The following is a 19,933-nucleotide window of genomic DNA, read 5'->3' as shown; positions in this document are numbered from 1 at the left end:
GCCTGCCTTCCTTTTTTTCTTTCACATCCCCCATAGCACTTAATGGTGTGATGTCCGATGAAGAGCTGAGGCTAACTTTGGGAAGTTCTTAAATAATCTTGGGCCTTAAGAATTCACAGAAAAATCTAGAGTCAATAATTCTATCTTCCTAGTAGATACCATGTTTCAACAGTGCCTTTGTTGGCCATAAATAGCTGCTTACCTGTTCTTGCCATAACTTCTTCCTCTGAAATTGCCAGGTTGGGCACCCAAAGTAGGAATGGGTGGCAGGGTATATAATAAACACAGATGGCTGATTCAGAGAATACCGTTTATTTAATTTAAATACTATGGATTAAGCATCCATTTGGGCACTAGTTCTGCAAAGTGGCTATCAATTTATCTCAGGTGTCTTAGTCAGCTCAGGCTGCTGTAAAAAATACCATAGACTGGGTGGCTTTCTCACAGTACTGGAGACTGGGGAGATCAAGGCTCTAGCAGATTTGTTGTCTGGTGAAGCCCCTCTTCCTGATTTGCAGACAGCCTCCTTGTTGCATCCTTACACAGAGAGGGGAGGGAGAGCAAACACTCTGGTTTCCTCTTATAAGGGCACTAATCCCATCATGAGACTGCATCCTCATGACTTCATCTAAACCTAATTACCTTTGAAAGGTTTTACCTCCAAATATCATCACTTTGGGGATTAGGGCTTCAACGTATGAATTTTGGAGCGACAGCAAATATTCAGTCCATAGCACCAGGGTTAAATTTCAAAGATTTTGATTTATTTTCTTTGGTCTCCTTTGGGTAGGACACGTGCAATTGGGAAAACACACAACTCATTCAAGCCTATATTGTTTTGGTGACATTCATCTTCTCTATCATGTTTAGAAACTGTAGGAGAAAGTTCTAAGCATAAAGTCCCTGACTGTGGAAACTTCTGCCTTTTGCTGAATTAGAGGACAACATTAAATATCATCCCATGGCCACACATTTTCAATAGGTATTCTTAAAAGTGCTTCCCTCTCTTTCTCGATCTACACACACACACACGCACACACACACACGGAGGGTACATTTCTTTTGGTGCTGTGACATTTGTCAACTACATAGGATGCTCGCGGCCCCACATAAGGTTACTGCCAGGCAATACAGAATGGGGGCCAGGAGTTGGATGGGAATGAGGGGGCAGGGGAGTAAGGGATGTCAAACTAATTATTGATCAATTTACTACGTCTATTTAGTAAGTCAGTCAGTCTCCAGATACTTTTGTAGTCTTTAAGGAAGACAAATGTTCACAGTTTAAATATCCCTAAATATATAACAGATGAACAAGCATGCTTTGGTGTGTAAATGCTGCATAGATTCAGAACCATCAAAAAGCCCCTCAAAAATGCTTTTCCATCTGCTGCTTCTAACTACATATCGCACGTTCTGGCAGCGCACTTCACAGTGGTGTGAAAGATAGGTTCAGAGCCAACCTGGCAAAATCTATTTATCTTTTTTTTTTTCTTCTCCTAAATGTGTTTCTTTGTGCAGCTAAACTAGCAAACATATATAGGAACAAGGTGCCAGGGCTAAGAAGAGGCACTTGTCAGGCCTTAACCGTTCAAGAGAAAACCTGCTTCATGTTATGCCCTAAAACATTGACACCAAATTGCATCTTCTTAGAAAGTATGAGTTGGAGAAACCTTGGATTTTGTGTTCTCGATACAACCCATTTCTAAGGGTTGCCTCAGTGTCCAGGGAAACTCGAGGGTTTCCTGAATAAGCCCATAGATGGAGTAGCCAGGAGAGTGCCTTTGGGAAGTGTGAGACAGCTTCCCTCAGAAGAGTATTGCTTGGTTTTCACTGAAGTAGTTGTATGCAATTCAGAAAGTAGATTCATGAGACACAGGCTCTGTTTTTATTCAAAGTAGCCCTTAAGCATAATCGTTCTCATGATCTGCTTAGAAGCATGGCCTTTGTAGTCATCGTGACAATCCACATGAATGCAGTTGTTGGAGTTACTGACCTACTCATAAAGCCTTCTTATTTGAAATGGTGCAACAGTTAGTTCCTCTACATAGTGAATGTTCTTATTTCACAGCGTCAAGAGTCTCTGGTAAGATACTATTTATAGCTACCTCTCAGACTATGAGGTGTTATCAAACTATGTTAACATCATAGAGATGATGCATTTCTCTTTCTTTATATGATTTACTGATACTCCATGCTAGTAGAGGGTAGGAGTATTGGTATTAGTATTTGAGCACACTAGAGGGTCGGAGATGGTATTATACTTTTTAGCAGTCAGGAAAAACAAAACAAAATAATAATATCTTTACTTTACACGGAAAGTTATATTTCCCCTCAAATTCACTAGTCATTTTGGATAAACAGCAAGAAAAACCCTAGAGTTACTTTATGATTTATGTTGACACTCTTTAAGAGTTGAGGTTTTGCTCCCAATTTAATTACTTTTCTTGTGATTATTTAATAATTGTTACCACCCTGATCTGACCAACATGATGTTGAGGACAGTGATTCTCTCAGGGTGACATCATGAGATATTTTGAGGGAGAACAGAGGTTCCCTTCGTGTCATCAACTCCAAGTAGTGATGCACCTTTTTTGGTAACATGTCTGTAGCACAACGCTTGACCTATGGGTGGTCAGCTCTTTGGGATGTTCTTTAGGAATGACTTTTGATCATCCACAATTTTTTACTCTTCTCGAACATTTTGTCCTTTTTGAATATTTTCATGGTTTCAGTCTGGGAAAATTTTTATTCATGTATTTATTCCACAAATATTCATTGAAGTCTTCTATTGTCTCTGGAGATATTTTGGTGAAAATAAAACAAACATGACCCTTCAGTTGTGGGGCTTATAATCTAGTGAACAAAGTAAATGATAACTGAGGAAATAAGCACACTGTGTGTGTGTGTGTGTGTGTGTGTGTGTGTGTGTGTGTGCATGTACTTATGCATATCTTCATTTATTCATTCTTCTTCATTCATCTATTCCTGTAATTGCTGGGTGTTATTACAAATTACAAATCATGAAGGAGACAGTCAGGTGCAATAATAGGGAATTATGGGCAGGGAAATCTCCTTATCAAGTCATTATAAAATCAAGTCTTTGAAGACTTGACAATATGCCAATACCTAGAACATGAGAAGAGCTCTCCATGTAAGGGAGAATGGGCAGCTTAAGCAGAGGAGACTGCACGTGTGAAAGTCACAGACAGGAAAGACTTTCCTGTGTTCATGAAACCAAAAAGAGGCTAAGTTGTCTGGAGCCAAGTATGAGAGTGGGAGAGTGATAAGAAATGAAGCTAGTTTTGGGAACCAGCTCAATTTGTTAAGAAATTTAAACTTTATTCCAACTGCAATGAGAAGCCATTGAAGGGGTTAAGCAGGATGTGACAGGATCCAAATATTTGTTTTTGTTTTACCATGCTCACTCTGGTGTTGCTTGGAAAACAGATTGGGAAGAGACAAGAATAAAATCTGGAAGACCATTAAGAAGGCAGGAGACCAAATGAGATATAATGGTGTCTTGGGCTAGCAGAGCTGAGAGTATGAAAGGAGAGAAAAGGTTGTATTCAAGAAAGATTTTGGAATTGATGAACACATTAACATTGATTATCTCTTTAGGGAGGATGAGAGAAAGTGGTGGGGCAGCACTCAAATTTCTGGCCAACACAATTCTAGATTACAATTTACTGAGAGGAGAGAGACTGGGGAGGATCAGCTTTGCAGCAAAACCAAGGAATTGGTTGTGAACAGGTTAAGTTTATGACCTTTGGGAGAATCCCATTGCCTCCATTCCATTCCAGAGGAAATAAAAATAGTAATAACTAATGTTTATTGAGAAGTTACTGTGCTATCAACTATTTTATGTATCTTATATATAGTAACTCATTAGTCCTCAAACAGCCCTGTGAGGTAGGGGCTACTGTTATCTTCCTTATCCTGTGAAGATATTGAGGCTCAGAAAGGTTAAACAAAACTTGTACAAAGGCATGTACCTAGTAAATGGAGGAGCTGGTAGTCAAATCTGTGTAGTCTCGCCCAAGAACTCATTATCCCAACCAACCTGCTACCACTTCTAACAGAAGGACAATTAATGACAAGGAAACCATGATCCAAAGTTGACAAGTATTAGCAAATAAATGTTATATGAAGTGGAACAGGTGTGATCCCATACAGAAGAAATGAAAGAAGAATTCCCTAGGTGTCACTTCCTGTTCTGTTACAAATTACATTTCTGTTATTTAACTCTTTCTCTGTGGAGCTTCAAAGGTTTAAGTCCTCTGAGATTTGGGGTGCAGATATGGCTCACCTAGTCATCTTTTTCATAACAGTGTGAAGATACATACAGATATTCTAATATTCATTCTTGTAAGCAACAAATATAATAACAAGGGTAATTTCTGAACTTAAGTTTTACAATAGTATCATCTATTTCAACAAAAATTGTTTGCAAATATATAAACAAAACAGACTGGGGGGCAAAAAAGGAAACCCCTCTAGGAAAAATGAGGGACGACTAGAATGGAGGGCTGGCAGAGTCCTGTTGCCTCCCAGTCAACTACACTCCTAGCTGCAGGAACCCTTCTCAGGATTTCAGAAAGCATGCTTGGAAGAGTGCAGCATTTGAACAGGGGTTGCACTAAAACACTTATACGGGACAGCCAAGTAAATAAGTTAGGGAAGGGAAAAACAGAATATTGTATTACTATAATGGTGGTGGGCAAATTGCTTTTAATTCTATCATATATATTAAAAGACAAAAGTATCAAAAACAACTATAACTAAATGATATTAATGTATACATAATGTAAATAGATGCAAATTGTGTCATCAATAGCATATAATGTTAAGGGGAGGAGAGGTAAAAGCAAAGAGTTCTTGTATGCAAGTGAAGTTTATTTTTGATCAGCCTAAAATAGTCTGTTATAACCTTATGATATTTTACATAAGCCCCTTGGTAACTACAAAGAAAATACCTACAGAAGTTACACACAAAAAAAGACAAAGGAATCAAAACGTATCAATAAAAATTTTTTTTAAAAAGGCAAAAAAATACCAAACAAACCCAAAAAGAAACACAAAGGAGGACAGCAAGAGAGAAAAAGAGGAACAAGATAACTACAAGAGAAACAGAAAACAGTTAACAAAATGGCAATAGTAAATCCTTCTCTATCAATAATCATGTTAAATGTAAATGGGCTAAACTCTCCAATAAAAAAGGCACTGAGTGACTGAATGATCTAACTGTATGCTGTATACTAGAGCCCAATTTAGATTCAAGGACACACATAGACTGAAAATGAAAAGATGAAAAAGATATTACATCCAAATAGTAACCACAAGAAAGCAGGAGTGGCCATACTAATCCAGATAAAGTAGATTTTAAGTCAAAAACTGTCTCTTAGAGACAAAGAAGGTCATTCATAATGATACAAGTGTCCACTCAGCAAGAAGATATAACAATTGTAAATATAGGTGCACTCAACATCAGAATACCTAAGTACAGTAATCCTACCTTATCCTTGGTTTTGCTTTCTGTGGTTTCAGTTACCTGCAGGTAATCATAGTCTGAAAATATTAAATGGAAAATTCTAGAAATAAACAATTCCTACATTTATTATTTTTTTTGAATGATGTTTATGTCTTGAATTCTAGCCCCAAGTGTGGCATCAATAGTGCAACTTAGAATAAGTCAACAGTCTAGCCACTAGATTTTCCCACCAAGAAGATAAGAAGATTAGATGACTCCTAGGGCTCTTCCAAATCTGGTACTCTGTGACTTCAATCTGCAGCAGTGTTTTCACCTTTGGGGACCAATTACCCACAATCCTTTCTTTCTCTATTGCTATAAAAATTGAAGGACATACATAAAACAGATAAGGATCATAATTCTAGTCCTAGTCGTGGAAAATCTCTTCCCCATGTGAACAATTCATACATTTAAATTGCACCCTATTCTGAGTAGCGAGATGAAATCTTGTGCCATCCTTCTCCGGCTTGCCTGGGATGTGAATCATCCCTTTGTTCAGCATACCCATGTTGTATACACTACTTACCCATTAGTATAGAAAAAAACATAGTATATGTAGGGTTTGGTACTATCCGTGGTTTCAGACATCCATTGGGAGTATTGGAACATATCTCCCATGGATAAGGGGGCGGATTTGTATACAACACAAATATTGACAGATCTGAAAGAAGAAATTTACAGGAATACAATAATAGTAGGAGACTTTAATGCCTCACTTTCAATAGTGGAAAGAACATCTAACCTGAAAAATCAGTAAAGAAACAGGGGACTTGAACACACTATAAACCAATAGACCTAGCAGACATATGTAGAATTATTCACTCAACAGCAATAAAATATGCATTCTTCTCAACTGTATAAGGAAACATTGTCTGGGATAGGTCACATGTTATGTCACAAAAGAAGGCTTAACAAGTTTAAGAAGATTGAAATCATACCAAGTAACTTTTCCAACCACAATGGAATGAAACTAGAAATCAGTAATAGCAAGAAAGTGGGAAAATTCACAAATATGTGGAAATTAAATAACACATTCTTGAACAACCCACTGGGTCAAAGAGAAAATAAAAAGGGAATTTAAGGGCTTCCCTGGTGGCACAGTGGTTGAGAGTCCACCTGCTGATGCAGGGGACATGGGTTCGTGCCCCGGTCTGGGAAGATTGCACATGCCGCAGAGCGGCTAGGCCCGTGAACCATGGCCACTGAGCCTGCACGTCCGGAGCCTGTGCTCCGCAATGGGAGAGGCCACAACAGTGAGAGGCCCGTGTACCGCAAAAAAAAAAAAAAAAAAAAAGGGAATTTAAAAAATATCTCAAGACAAATGAAAATGAAAACACAATTTACCAAACTTATGGATGAAGCAAAAGTAGTACTAAGAGGAAAGGTTATAGCAATAAACACCTACACTAAGAAAGAAGAACGATCTCAAATAAACTAACTTTACACATCAAGGAACAAGAAAAGGAAGAAAAGAAAACGGAAAGTTAACAGAATGAAGGAAATAATAAGAATCAGAAAAGAAGTAGAGAAAAGAAAAACAATAGAAAAAAATTTAAAACTAAGAGTTGAATTTTTGAAAAAAATAAAATTGACAAACCCTTAGCTAGATTAATTAAAAAAAAGAAGACTCATATAAGTTAGAGAAGGGAACTAGGAATTTTATATTAATGTGTGGGCATGTTTTTCATTTTCACAAAGATGTATGCTCTCCTTCAGGCTTATAGAAAACAGTTCTTCAATTCCATTTCTTATTATATAACTTTTGGTGGTGACATGGTAGCAGAGGCAATAGTATAAATGTAATTTTCAAAGGCAACCTACAGCCTCAGGATGGCAGAGGCATCAGGAAAGGTTGGAAACTGTGGCAAACAGAACACAAGCCATCTAATGGGGCAGCTGCTACTTTGCTTCTGCCAGATGTTGATCTATGAGAATGTGGGCATAGTATTGCTAGAGCCTTCTGAATGTTTAAAAGAAGTTTCAAATCCAGATTTTTATATGAAATATCCTGATTTTTAAAATATTGGCTCAATATTTTTAAACATTTTCCTGGCTGAGTGAAACACACTGAATAACTATAGGTCAAATTTGGCCCAGTCTGTGGGCTACTAGTTTGTAACCTGCTTTAAAATAAGCCATATTTGCTAGTTGGGACATAAGAAAGCCATCTAGAGCACCCCAAATTTAGTTTATTTGAGCTGAGTTCTTACTATAATCTTAGACAATTTTGAGTAATAAAGCTTCAAATTATAAACTATGTAATGTAAGCCATATAATAAAAATGGGTTTTCAAATTCAAGAAGATGAGTTTAATGCCTGGCCTATCACCAAGGTCTGAAACACATTAAGCCCCTAAAAAAAATTCCTCGTGAAAACAGAAAACTTAATATCTTTTGTATTTTGGTAAGAACACAGATTTTGGTGGTGGAATATGAATTCGAGTCCTAGACCTTCTGTGTGACTTCGGGCAAATTAACTAAGATCTCTTAGCCTTTTCTCCTGAACTGTAACCATGGTGAAAATGATACCTTTCTAATGAGTATATAAAGATTAGACTAGGTAATAAATGTTAATGCCAGACATTTAGTAGATACCCAGTAAATGGTAGACATATAATTATCACAGATTATATCTTTATATTCATTGCTTTCTCATGACCTGACATGTTCACAAAGTTTGTAAGGATGATTCAATTACATAATCTATATGACACATTGAATACAATGCCTGCTAAACCTTCCGTCAATGTTGGTCACCATTGTTATTATTTGTAACAACAGTCCCATGTTACCCAGAGGTATGGAGTGAATGGTTGCATATAAAGCACAATATTGTAGCTCTGGTCAGCGGAGTCACAGTTCTGACTAACCTTCGCAGTGCTCAGCAGGCATATTCTTAAGTTTTGAAGAGCTGGAAATCATTCAATTTCTCTAAAATCAGGATTGATTCTTTGGTTGTTTTTTGTTTGTTTGTTTTTGTCCTGTATAGTTCTCAGAGTATCCTGCACAGCAAGGATGAATTTGCCGAAAGATTTTGGGAGACTCAGATTTCATGGGAATGTTCCCTGTATCAAGAACTATTTTAGAAAAGTTCAAAATACCCTACTACAGAAAACAATCCTTCTAGAAATGTCCACCATAAAATGGCCAGATCTGTTATTTTGTCGCTCATTTTACAACCATTACAACGCGTACTGAAAAGGCTCTTTTCCATTCTGTCTAGACACATTTTCCTAGGCAACATCCTGAAACATAAGAATAAACACAAAAATGAACATATTACATCAAACGTACCACTGAGAGGAATGATAAGTTTAACCATTTCCCACGTGGGAGGCATATTGATGGTAATTATCTTTCCTCCTACTTCACTCAGGTTTACGGCTTCCTCTGTCGTGGTTGGGAGGGTCTGGTCATGCTTCACCACATACTTGAAGCATGTTTTAGTTGGCTGGGAGCCTACTGTGGCTTGAATATGGGGGAAGGGTGCTGGGAGTTTAAAGGGGAACTGGGTTTTCCATGGTGGGTAGGCTGTGTGCTGCTCATTGCTAGTACTCATGGGAAATTTATTCTCACAGGGACCTATGAGTGATCAGTGTGTTTAAAATAATATTGTCAGCAAGATTTTTTCAATAATATGAAGATTTTTTTTCAAGGACATTTAACTACCTATAGGAAGCAATTTATTCTTCATGACAGGTAATTTTATTCAGGGTAGGAATATAATTTTAAGATAGCAAAACACCAGCTGACATGGAAGCCCTCTCTTCTGTGAATTCTTTCTTTGGCTGACAGACATGAAATGTTAGCTGCCTAGGAAGACCTTCACACCAACATCTTACCAGATATAATAAGAGAACAGTCCTTTGGTAGAACCTGAAGTCTTTCTGAACAGTGTTCTGGAAAACAGGTGGTTCATAAGACCACTTAATACCTCTTCTTGAAAGCAAATGCTTGAAGCACTGTCCAAGTTTTTAAGAAGACTGGGTACTTTTTGCACACCACATCCAATATGCTAAATAGACCTAATACATTTAATTCCTACCAAATTTTAATAATTGACACATAATCACATTTTCCCATTAATTTATGAGGATATGTATATGCTAGTATCAGAAAAAAGAATTACTTCAAATTTTTAAACACTTTTTGAAGTTTTTATGTCCCTGAGAGAAAATTAAGACAATTTAAAAACTTAACTCTGATATTCCATTTATTTTTAGGGAAAGATACATCCATTCCCAAAGAGACTTTTACATGTTGTAATGTTCCTAAACGCTTCCTATTTTAAACTTGAAACTAAATACTTTTTTCCATATTCTTTCACATATGTATGTGCACACACACTATGTATATTTATACTTAGCAAGTATAATCTATTACATGTAAATATAAATTTATATAATATATAGTAAATTAGATCCTACATGATACCTGCCATATGACATTCAATAAATTGGTGGCTATTCACATGCAGTATATTAGTATAAATGAAAAATGTGTCCATCTGTATTTTTCTCTGTTTAACATAATGATTAAAAAGTTTAGCCAGCCTAGGAGGCAAGAGTGTAACTTATAACATTCACTGACATATGATAAAGTTTTCCATTCACACAATTTTCTGCCTTCTCATTGCCTTTAGGAATTGAAGTGCAATATTAAACTGCTTACTGTAGATACCACAACACCTCATGATTATGGCTCTACAGAAATAATTATCTCTAAGTAAACTTGGAAACATACTTTTAGTATTTTACTTTTTTTTAATTGAAGAATAGTTGATTTGCAATATTGTGTTAGTTTCTGGTGTACAGCAAAGTGATTCAGTTTTATATGTATATACATATGGGTGTGAGTATTCTTTTTCAGATTCTTTTCAATTATTACAAGATATTGAACACAGCTCCCTGTGCTATACAGTAGGACCTTGTTGTTTATCTACTTTATATATAGTAGTTTGTATCTGATAATCCCAAACTCCCAGTTTATCCTTTCCCCTGCCCCTCCTTTCCCCTTTGGTAAGTGAGTTTGTTTTCCATGTCTGTGAGTCTGTTTCGGTTTTGTAAGTAAGTTCATTTATATCATTTTTTTTAGATTCCACATATAAGAGATATCATATAATATTTGTCTTTCTCTTCACTTACTATGATAGTCTCTAGGTCTATCCATGTTGCTGCAAATGGCATTATTTTATTCTTTTTACTGTATGATCCAGCAGTCCCACTCCTGGGACTGTTTTTCCAGAGAAAACTCTAATTCGAAAAGATAAATGCACCCCAATATTCATAGAAGCACTATTTACAATAGCCAAGACATGGAAGCAACCTGAGTGTCCATTGCCAGATATGGTATATATATATAAATGGGTTGTATGTTTTTTAGACTAGTAAATATGCTCCAGCTTGTCTCATTGCTCTAATTTAACCCAAAAGATCTCTGCCAGCAGTTGTTCTGATTGCACTCACTTCCTCAATTGGGTGCCTATGAATCATTTAATTTTCTCTGAAAATGTAGACTCCATAAACTAAATTGGAAGTTAGTAATGGACAACCTCATCAACTCTCTTGAATCAGATTCCAGTACAGGGATAAAACCACATCTGGTTATTCCACACCTGGAATCTAATTCCAGGGGAGATTCCTCAGCTTTATACAAAGAAATACATCATCACATTTCAAAAGATGGCATTTTTTTGAAAACGTGTTTATTATCCTGTATTTGGTCCTCTTAAAATCAAATGAAAAACACTTTATTTTCCTCCTATTTTCTTTTCTTTTTTTTTTTTTCCTAGGCAGGTAAAATCTCTAGGTCATTTTTTTGAGCCATCAATACATCTCATATACAAAAAACAGTTGTAGATTTGCTTGCCAAACAAAGTATGAGAGAATTAACAGAGGTGGTATCATTCAATAGTAATTTCGCCTCAGATTTAATGTTTCAATTAAAACTTAATAAGCATGCATGAGCTGTATCTACAGTGTATGTTGAATAGTGGTAAAAAAAACTTGTTTTGCCCACTTTTGCAAACTGGTAGATAGAACATATTTGTTTACTTGTAACATGATAATTCCTTGAGGTGTGAACACTAGGGTATGGAAGAGGTGAAGAGACAAACACTGTAACAGGTATTCTGCAGAAGTGTCAAGAGATGCAGAATGTTGCAACACAAACAAAAGATGGTGAATTGAAAATGATCTGTCCAGGGGTTGAACTAAAATTCTAAAAATGGCAAATAATCACATTATGTTGCTTGATTCATGAATCTTTAGAAGCATTCAACGTGGATTCAAGAAGAAATGTTGAATTGTAATTTTTGAATAGATATTATTCCATTATTAATGATTAGTGCATATTAAGGGAAAACAAGTACTAGTGTATCTGTCCTATTACATAAAGCAAAAATAATAGCCATATTTCATTGCCTTAATTTAAAACATAATTTTTTTACACAGTAGGTAAAATTATCACCTACTAAACTGAAGCCACCATACAGACATCTATATTGTACCTTAATAACAAGTAAAATGGTAATAATTGAGTATAAAAATGCATTTATAAAATGTCAAACATAGTATCAAACCTTTAATTTTCTAATTTCTAATATTTTTAAATGGACCATTTTCTTTATTTGCAATGAATTATCATAAACTATATTTTTAAAAATTTTGAAATATTATCAATATCAGGTATGTTTTAAATATTTAGTAAAATGGTAGAATCATGACATAATGCCTAGTGTAACTCAAACCTTTCTCTCTTTGGTCCTTTCAGATTCTAAAGTCAGTTTTTAAAAAGCCTACTAGTTTTTGGAAAGTTATTATTTTTCTCAATAATTGATCAAATTTTGTTTTATTTTCATCTCTTCTTTTGATGTACACAGATATCTCACTTTGAAAAAAGAACATATGCTTAAGAAAAAGGACAAAATCTTACTATTAAACGAGAATGTTTCAAAGAGAAAGTGATGTCTCAATATGTCAGGGAAGTATCTGATTTAAAAGGAAAATGCCATTATTTGCTTTATTAATTCAGTCTTTAACCACAATTTCTGAGAAGCCTAGTTCTTCAAATTATATTTTTTTTAAAATCTACTTAATTGAATAAAGCAAGCTCTTTAACTCTTCAATCTACAATATATATTTTTCTCCCTAATGCCAAAGCATTTCAATGAAAAAGTAAAACTAGTAACATGTAGCCAAAACAACCAGGCAAGTTAATGATTTTTTTTCCTCTACCAGGTTGGTTTGGCACTTTGTAGACACCACTAAACCAGCTCGTGTTAGCGTTTGAAGGAAAGTGTTTTGGAGTTTCGCTTAGTTGTTTTTTCTCATTTTGATAGAACTTTTGTTTTCTGGAAATCTTCAAGAAATTTGTTATCCAACACTTCTAAAACAACCTGTTGCACTTTAAAAATTTAAATATCATAACAAAAAAGAATAAATCAAATGTGAGAACAGCTAAGTTTTTTAGAATGTTTCAGTCTTTTGCTGCAACAGAACATTCGTTGTGATGACAATGGCCATGAAAACAGGAAAAGATTTGTAAATGTTGACCAAAGAAAGAAATGTATTCTCTGACTCTGCAGATCAACTTTAAGACATAACTTTTCATATAAGAGTATTTGCTGCAGTCACAAAGGTAAAAAATAATACTAATGTAAAAATATTACTAAGTAATTAGTAATATGTTACTTTGTTAATTTATAATTAATTTCAAACCAAAAATTACTTTAAGCCACTTTTAAGGAAATAATTTGTACCCATAAAAGTAATAGCCCCTTTTTTGCTTTTATATAAATTTAGCATCCAATATTAAAATATTTGTCTTGCTATCTATTTGGTTTTACACTCAATTATTTTATGTGGTTTTCTTTAGTTTCTTAAGAGCACAAACACACACATTTACACACAAACACACAGTCACACACCCTGATACATACACACCAATACACATATTTACACACAAACACACAGTCACACATACTGATACATACAACCTCACACACATTCTCAAACAACACACCCACACATGCACGTATTTGTGCACACACACACTCATAAACACATATAGTGCTTATGGACCACCAATCAAAATGAAATCAAAGGAAATACTGACAAAAATAGGTGTAAACTTGGTGATTATAAGGATATGCTACTTAATCTTATGTCTAAATAGAGTGAAGAGATTCTGGAAAAAGGGAACAACCCATTTGTATATAGTTAGATTCGGAGTGTAGGAATTGAAAATATAAATTGAAAATAATATATGTAGTCCTGCAGTAAATTAGGAACATAATATTGTGAATAAAGTTTCACCAGTGTTAAAATACAGTCTAGAAAAAACTTAGGGATGCATCCACTGTGCTGAAAAGGTAAAAAATGTTCTGGGGATGGCTTATGTATTCCACTGATTTTGACAATTGTTAGGTTGGGGCATCTTGACAGCAACCTGCAACTGAGCTTCTTTTCCAATCAGTGCTACAGACAAATTGATCTGGCTCTTCTAATGATTACCAATATTTTCAGCACATTCTTCCAGATTTCCATGTGTTCTTTGGCAGAGAAAGAAGCAGTTTGAAGATTTTCCCTTTAAGCCTTTGAAATTTTGGAATTCCTATGCAACATTTGTTAATGCACTCATGTCTCTGACATTACCAACCACTTCCCAATTCTGGATATTTCTCTGAAGTTCTAATCAGAATTATATCAGTATTCTTGGTATTTCCTTGAGCCAGAAAGAATGAATATGGATTATTAGGTATTAATTAATTCCATAATAATGCTAAATGTGTTTCAACTTTGGACTAATATTTTAAGAATATTGTGAGCTTATTTAAGTCCTGAAAAATAAATCTCCTTGTCTTATATTATCTCTGTGATAGTTGGGAGCAAACGTGGACTTGGACATGTTTTGGTTTCCTTACCTCCACATCCCCTTTGAAACAGGATCCAGACTTCCACTTTAATTACCTCTTCTCCTCAGAATGCAGCCGATGGTAACCTAGGCATATAACTCAAGTCTAAGCCATCAGATGCTCCATCCTTGGTTTGAGTCTTTGGGAGCCTGAAAAGTGGATGCTGGGATTTTTTTTCTCCTAGTTTCTGTTTCCCACATAATAAATACATTCATAAGGAAAAGAAAACTTCTAAAATACTGAAAACTTACTCTGCGCAAGGCATTGGTCTAGAAGAGAGGCAAGTCATTTCTCTAGTCTAATGGGGGTGGGGTGGGGAAGATGATGGGAGGAGCTGTGTCCACCTTGGCTGTATTTCTCCAACATGGTGACATTACAGAAGTACTCAAGGCACAGATTCACACTGACCTATGGAAATGTACTCTCTGGGTTAGCATCAGAACCTGCATTTGTAACATCCTCCACTGGTGCTTATACACGCAGTGACATTGGAGAACCACTGCAGATTTACCCAATGGTAAAAGGCATGAGTTTCAAGTCAGTTCAGTGTGGAGAGTCCTGCTTGGTGGGTGGGCTTCCTTTCTGCAGGGATACAAGGATCTAGGTTTCTCCCTTCTTGTAATCCCTGCATTCATTCTCAGAGTACTCAGATGCTGGATAGGGAGAGAGATAATAAAGAATACAGACTTCTTAAAAATCCTTGTCTGGAAGTGACAGTCACTTCTATTCACAGTTGATTGGCAGAACCTAATCTCTTGGCCATAAGTGAAGGCATAGAAGGCTGGGAAATGTCTTTGGCTGGGAAACTTTTTTTTTTTTTTTTTTTTATCAACAACTATACATTATGGAAGGTGAAGCCCAAATAGTTGGTGGATTGTTCATCTCTAATACAGCAGTCACTTAACTGTCTGAACCTTAACATTTAAGGTTAAGGTTAGGTTAAAATGGGATAAGTAATAAATAGCCTGAATGTCTACTGTGATGATAAAATAATACAATGCATGAAAGTTTTTGTAATACCCATGTCACTAGACAACTGCACATTATTATTTCTGATATGTCAAAATAAATCCTATGCATATCTTTGTTAAACGATAATTTATGTATACATTATAACTAGCTAGCTACTAGTGATGCATTTTCAATGTAATGCAAGTACGCTTTCCATGAATATTTTGTCATAGCACAGTATGAAAGTACATCAAATCCTTTGCAACAGCACTTGCTCTTAAAAAGACGATGAACAGACAGTTTGTGCAAAACAAGCAAACAAACAAACAAACAAAACCCTACCATGTAGAATTTATGAAAGGGATTTTGAACAAGGAAAATGGATTTATTTTTGACCTTGAGAAACCCATAGGCTGTGCATGACACACAAATAATTGTTGTGCTTTCCTAAAGATAATTAATAGAATTAAATCTTCTTTTTCATTATCTTGTTGAAAATAAAACAACAACAAATAAAAGCCAAATACATTCCATTCAATGAAAATTTTCCTTTCAGGGCATGGGACATGTGGTCTGAACTAAGGGATACAGTTATTCAGAGATGTTATAGATCATCCTCCTCTGAGATACATTTTGATAATATTAGGCCATAATAAGACCATGAACTGATTAACATCCATTCAGATTTATTTGTTTAATAGATGATCAGAACCACTGACTCAAACTGGGTCATTTTAGAATATTACACTATATAGAGACAGAATGAGCCCTAAACCTCAGATTCTTCACAAAATGTCCCTTAAGACAGGGAAACATGCATAGAAGGAACAATTTAAAAAAATTTAAAATTCAATACAAAATACTCATGGATTGGTTGTTGTGTGCCTGGTAGTCAACCCTAGAATTTGGGGTGGTAAGTAGCCATTTATACAACAATGACCACCACCATGAAAACTGACGTTTATTGAGCGCCTCCTATTTTCTAGATATTGTTCTACATGGTACTCTCATGTTTTCTTCTAAGAGTTTTATAGTTTTAGCTCTACACTTAGGTCTTTAATCCATTTTGAGTTTATGTTTGAATATAGAACAGGGTGAGGGCCTGGCTTCATTTCTTTCGCATGCAGAATATAAAGTCTCATTTGTTCAAACAGTAGTTGTAGGAGGTAGATATTTGTCTTGTGCCAGGTTTTCCAGAGCAGACCCTGAGGTGATGTTCAAGCGTTTCATTAAGGGACTTCTCACTTCATGAGAAGCCAGAAAGGGAGTAGTGGAAGCAGGACAAAAGGAGGGAAGAAGCCATGCAGAGTGCAACTTCAGGTGAAGTTCCAGCCTGAGCCTGATGCTGCAGGACAACTCTGGAAGGTAAAAGACAGTCTGGGGGTTGTCACCTTTCAGACAAAGGCTTTCATACTCCTAGTGTAAGGGTTACCCCAGGGCTTATGTAGACTCCCAGGCACTTCCAGCTCTCTGTCCAAGTAAGCAGAATGTTCCAGTGGCTCAGGGGCTGTCGTCCAAAGAGAGTTTAGGATGCAGATCATTTCAAGCAAAAAGACATAGGAGCTGGGGGGTGGCTACCAGTACCCATGAAAGAAATTGATGGAATCTTGACAGAACACCAATGACATTCATTTCAACATCACTACCTTCACTTAACAGAGAAGTGTATGAAAGCTAGAAAGGTGGAATACCTTTCTCTAACTGACATGAATAGTAAATGCTACAGCTCAAAATAAGCCCATGTCTGTGACTCTAAAGCCTATGCTTTGGAGAGTTATGGGACATATGAGAAGAATGTGGTAGGTGGAATTTGACATTTTAGCAGGTTAAAATGGGGTGGGCACATACTGGTTACTACAGCACCACTGAGAGTCTTTCTGTGTCCCAACCCCAGACCAAAAAAAAAAAAAAGAGAACATACTGGTATGAAATGATGAAGACTTGAATTAGAGGAGGCATTAGAGGTAATTTTTAAAATGTTCATGATCTTTCAACAAGTTAATCCCTTGCCTCATACCATATTTTAAAATTAACTCAAAATGGTTAAAGAACTAAATGTAAGCACTAAAACTATAAAACTTTTAGAAGAAAATAGAGGAGTTAATCTTTGAATTTAGCAATGGTTTCTCAGATATGACATCAGAAGCACAAGCAACAAAACTAAAAATAGATAAATTGGACTTCATCACATTTAAAATCTTGTATGCTTCAAAGGACATTCTCAAGAAAGTGAAAACACAGCCCAAGGAATAGGAAAGAATATTTACAAATTATATATCTGATAAGAGACCTGTATCTAGAATATACAAAGAACACTTACAAGTCAATAGTGAAAGGACATATAACAAATTACAAATAGCAGTTACAAAATGGGAAAGGGATCTGAATGGACATTTTTGTAAAGAAGATATAAAAATGCCCACTAAGCACATCAAAAGATGCTCAACATCATTAGTCATCAGGTAAATACATACAAATCCAAACCACAATGAGATAGCATTTCACACCTGCCATGATGGCTTTAATAAAAAAGTTATAGTAAGTGTTGGTGACGATGTGGAAATCAGAACCTCATACTCTGCTGGTGGGAATGTAAAATAGTACAACTCCTTTGGCAAATTGTCTGGAAATTCCTCAAAAGCCAAACATAGAGTTACTGTTTGATCAGCAATTCTACTTCTAGGTATATACCCAAGAGAAATGAAAACATATGTCCACACGAAAACTTGTACATGAGTGTTCATAGCAGCATTATATTCATAATGACCAAAAAATAGAAACAGTCATTATAGATGAATGGATAAACAAAATGTGGTATACCCATATAATGGAATATTTTTCAGCCATAAAAATAAACGAAATACTGATACACGCTACAGCATGGATGCTATGGTCTGAATGAATATTTGTGTCCCCTCAAAATTCACATGTTGAAATTCTAAGTTCCAAAAGTGATGATATTAATAGGTGGTGATTAGGTCATGAGGGTGAAGCCCTCATGAATGGGATTAGTATAAAAGAAATCCCTCAGAGCTCCCTACCACCTTGTAAGGATACAATGAGAAGTCTGCAGCCCAAAAGACGGCCCCCACCCAACTTTGCTGGTACCCTGATCTCAGATTTCCAGCCTCCAGGACTGTGAGAAATAAATTTCTGTTGTTTATGAGCTACCTAATGTGCTACCTTTGTTATAGCAGCCCCGACAGCCTAAGACAATAAATGAACCTTGAAAACAGTATGCTAAGTGAAAGAAGCCAGACACACCAAAGACAACATAGTATATGATTCCATTTATGAAATATCCAGAATAGGTGAATCTATAGAAATAGAAAGATTAGTGGTTGCCTCAGACTGGCAGGAAAAGAATTGAACGACGATAGCTAAAGGGTATGGGGCTTCTAAAATTGATCGTGGTGCTGGTTGTACAATGCTGTGAATATACTAAAAACTGTTGAATTATGCAGTTTAAATGAGTGAATTGTTTGGTATGTAAATTATACCCATAAAATTGAAAGAAGAAAAAAAGACCATAGGAGTAATATGCCTACTAGTAGCAATAAAAGTACTAGTAATTGCAAGTCTTCTCTCTCATAACTAGGCTGACAACCTAGAATCCAAGATGTAAAGCATTCATCTAGGGTCTTGCTGGTAGGTGTTTTGTGGTCCTTCAAGGCTACTTCACAGCTATAGGAGAAGCTCCTGTTACAGAGCTGGGCTGGGTTTGGGAAATGCTCATTGAGGGCAGTTACTAAACAGCCAGGCGGTTGGGGCAATTTCAGCTCAGCCCCTGCCTTACCCATGTGATTGCATGCACCGTCCACTTTATGGGCAAAGCGAATCCTGGAAGCTGACTGTTTGAAAGAGCTCTGGCCCTTTGTCACCTGCTGGCCTGCTCTGCTCTTTGGATGAGTGCACGGCTTGGAAGCCGGGGGAACTTGGCTGAGCCACTCCTTGAGCGGGGAGACACAGCACGTGTGGCTCCCGCAGCGGCCTCCAGATTGAAGGCGACTTCTTGTGAAATCAGCAGGGTGGGCAGCTGAAGAGCATGAGAATATTGTGCATTTGTAAATATTTGAGCACATCTGCTTAGCTCCCTCCCAAAAAACCACTGGGAAAACCCGCCTCACATTGTGCCACGCAATGCTGTTGCCCTGCTCTAATTGTCAAATCTGTCGAGTGTTTTTCTCATGCACACAAAAATTAAACAGCGCTCTCCTCATTCATGATTAATTCAGCTGCAGCGCTGCACTGTGTCACACTGCATTTTTTAAAGTAATTGTTAAATTCTACCTCATAATCAGAGCAGTTTTAATTAACTTTTTGTCAGTTAATCTTTTTTTGCTCATACATTTTCCATGTCTAGTGTGTATACTGCCTGTCTCTGCCCAGGGGTTTGCAGCCCCTCAGTATGAATGCTTAAGCCGTATTAGTGCCAATGGGTGTGCCACGTGCGAGTGGCGAGAGGGGACCTCCCAGGCTCCATTCTGCTCAGCTTTCCTGGGCCTTGCTGGTTATTCATTTGCATTAAATAGCTCCTCCACA

The sequence above is a fragment of the Grampus griseus genome (genome assembly GCF_964374135.1).
Source record: "Grampus griseus genome assembly, chromosome: 7".
NCBI lineage: Eukaryota > Metazoa > Chordata > Mammalia > Artiodactyla > Delphinidae > Grampus > Grampus griseus.
This window is presented reverse-complemented; position numbering follows the sequence as displayed.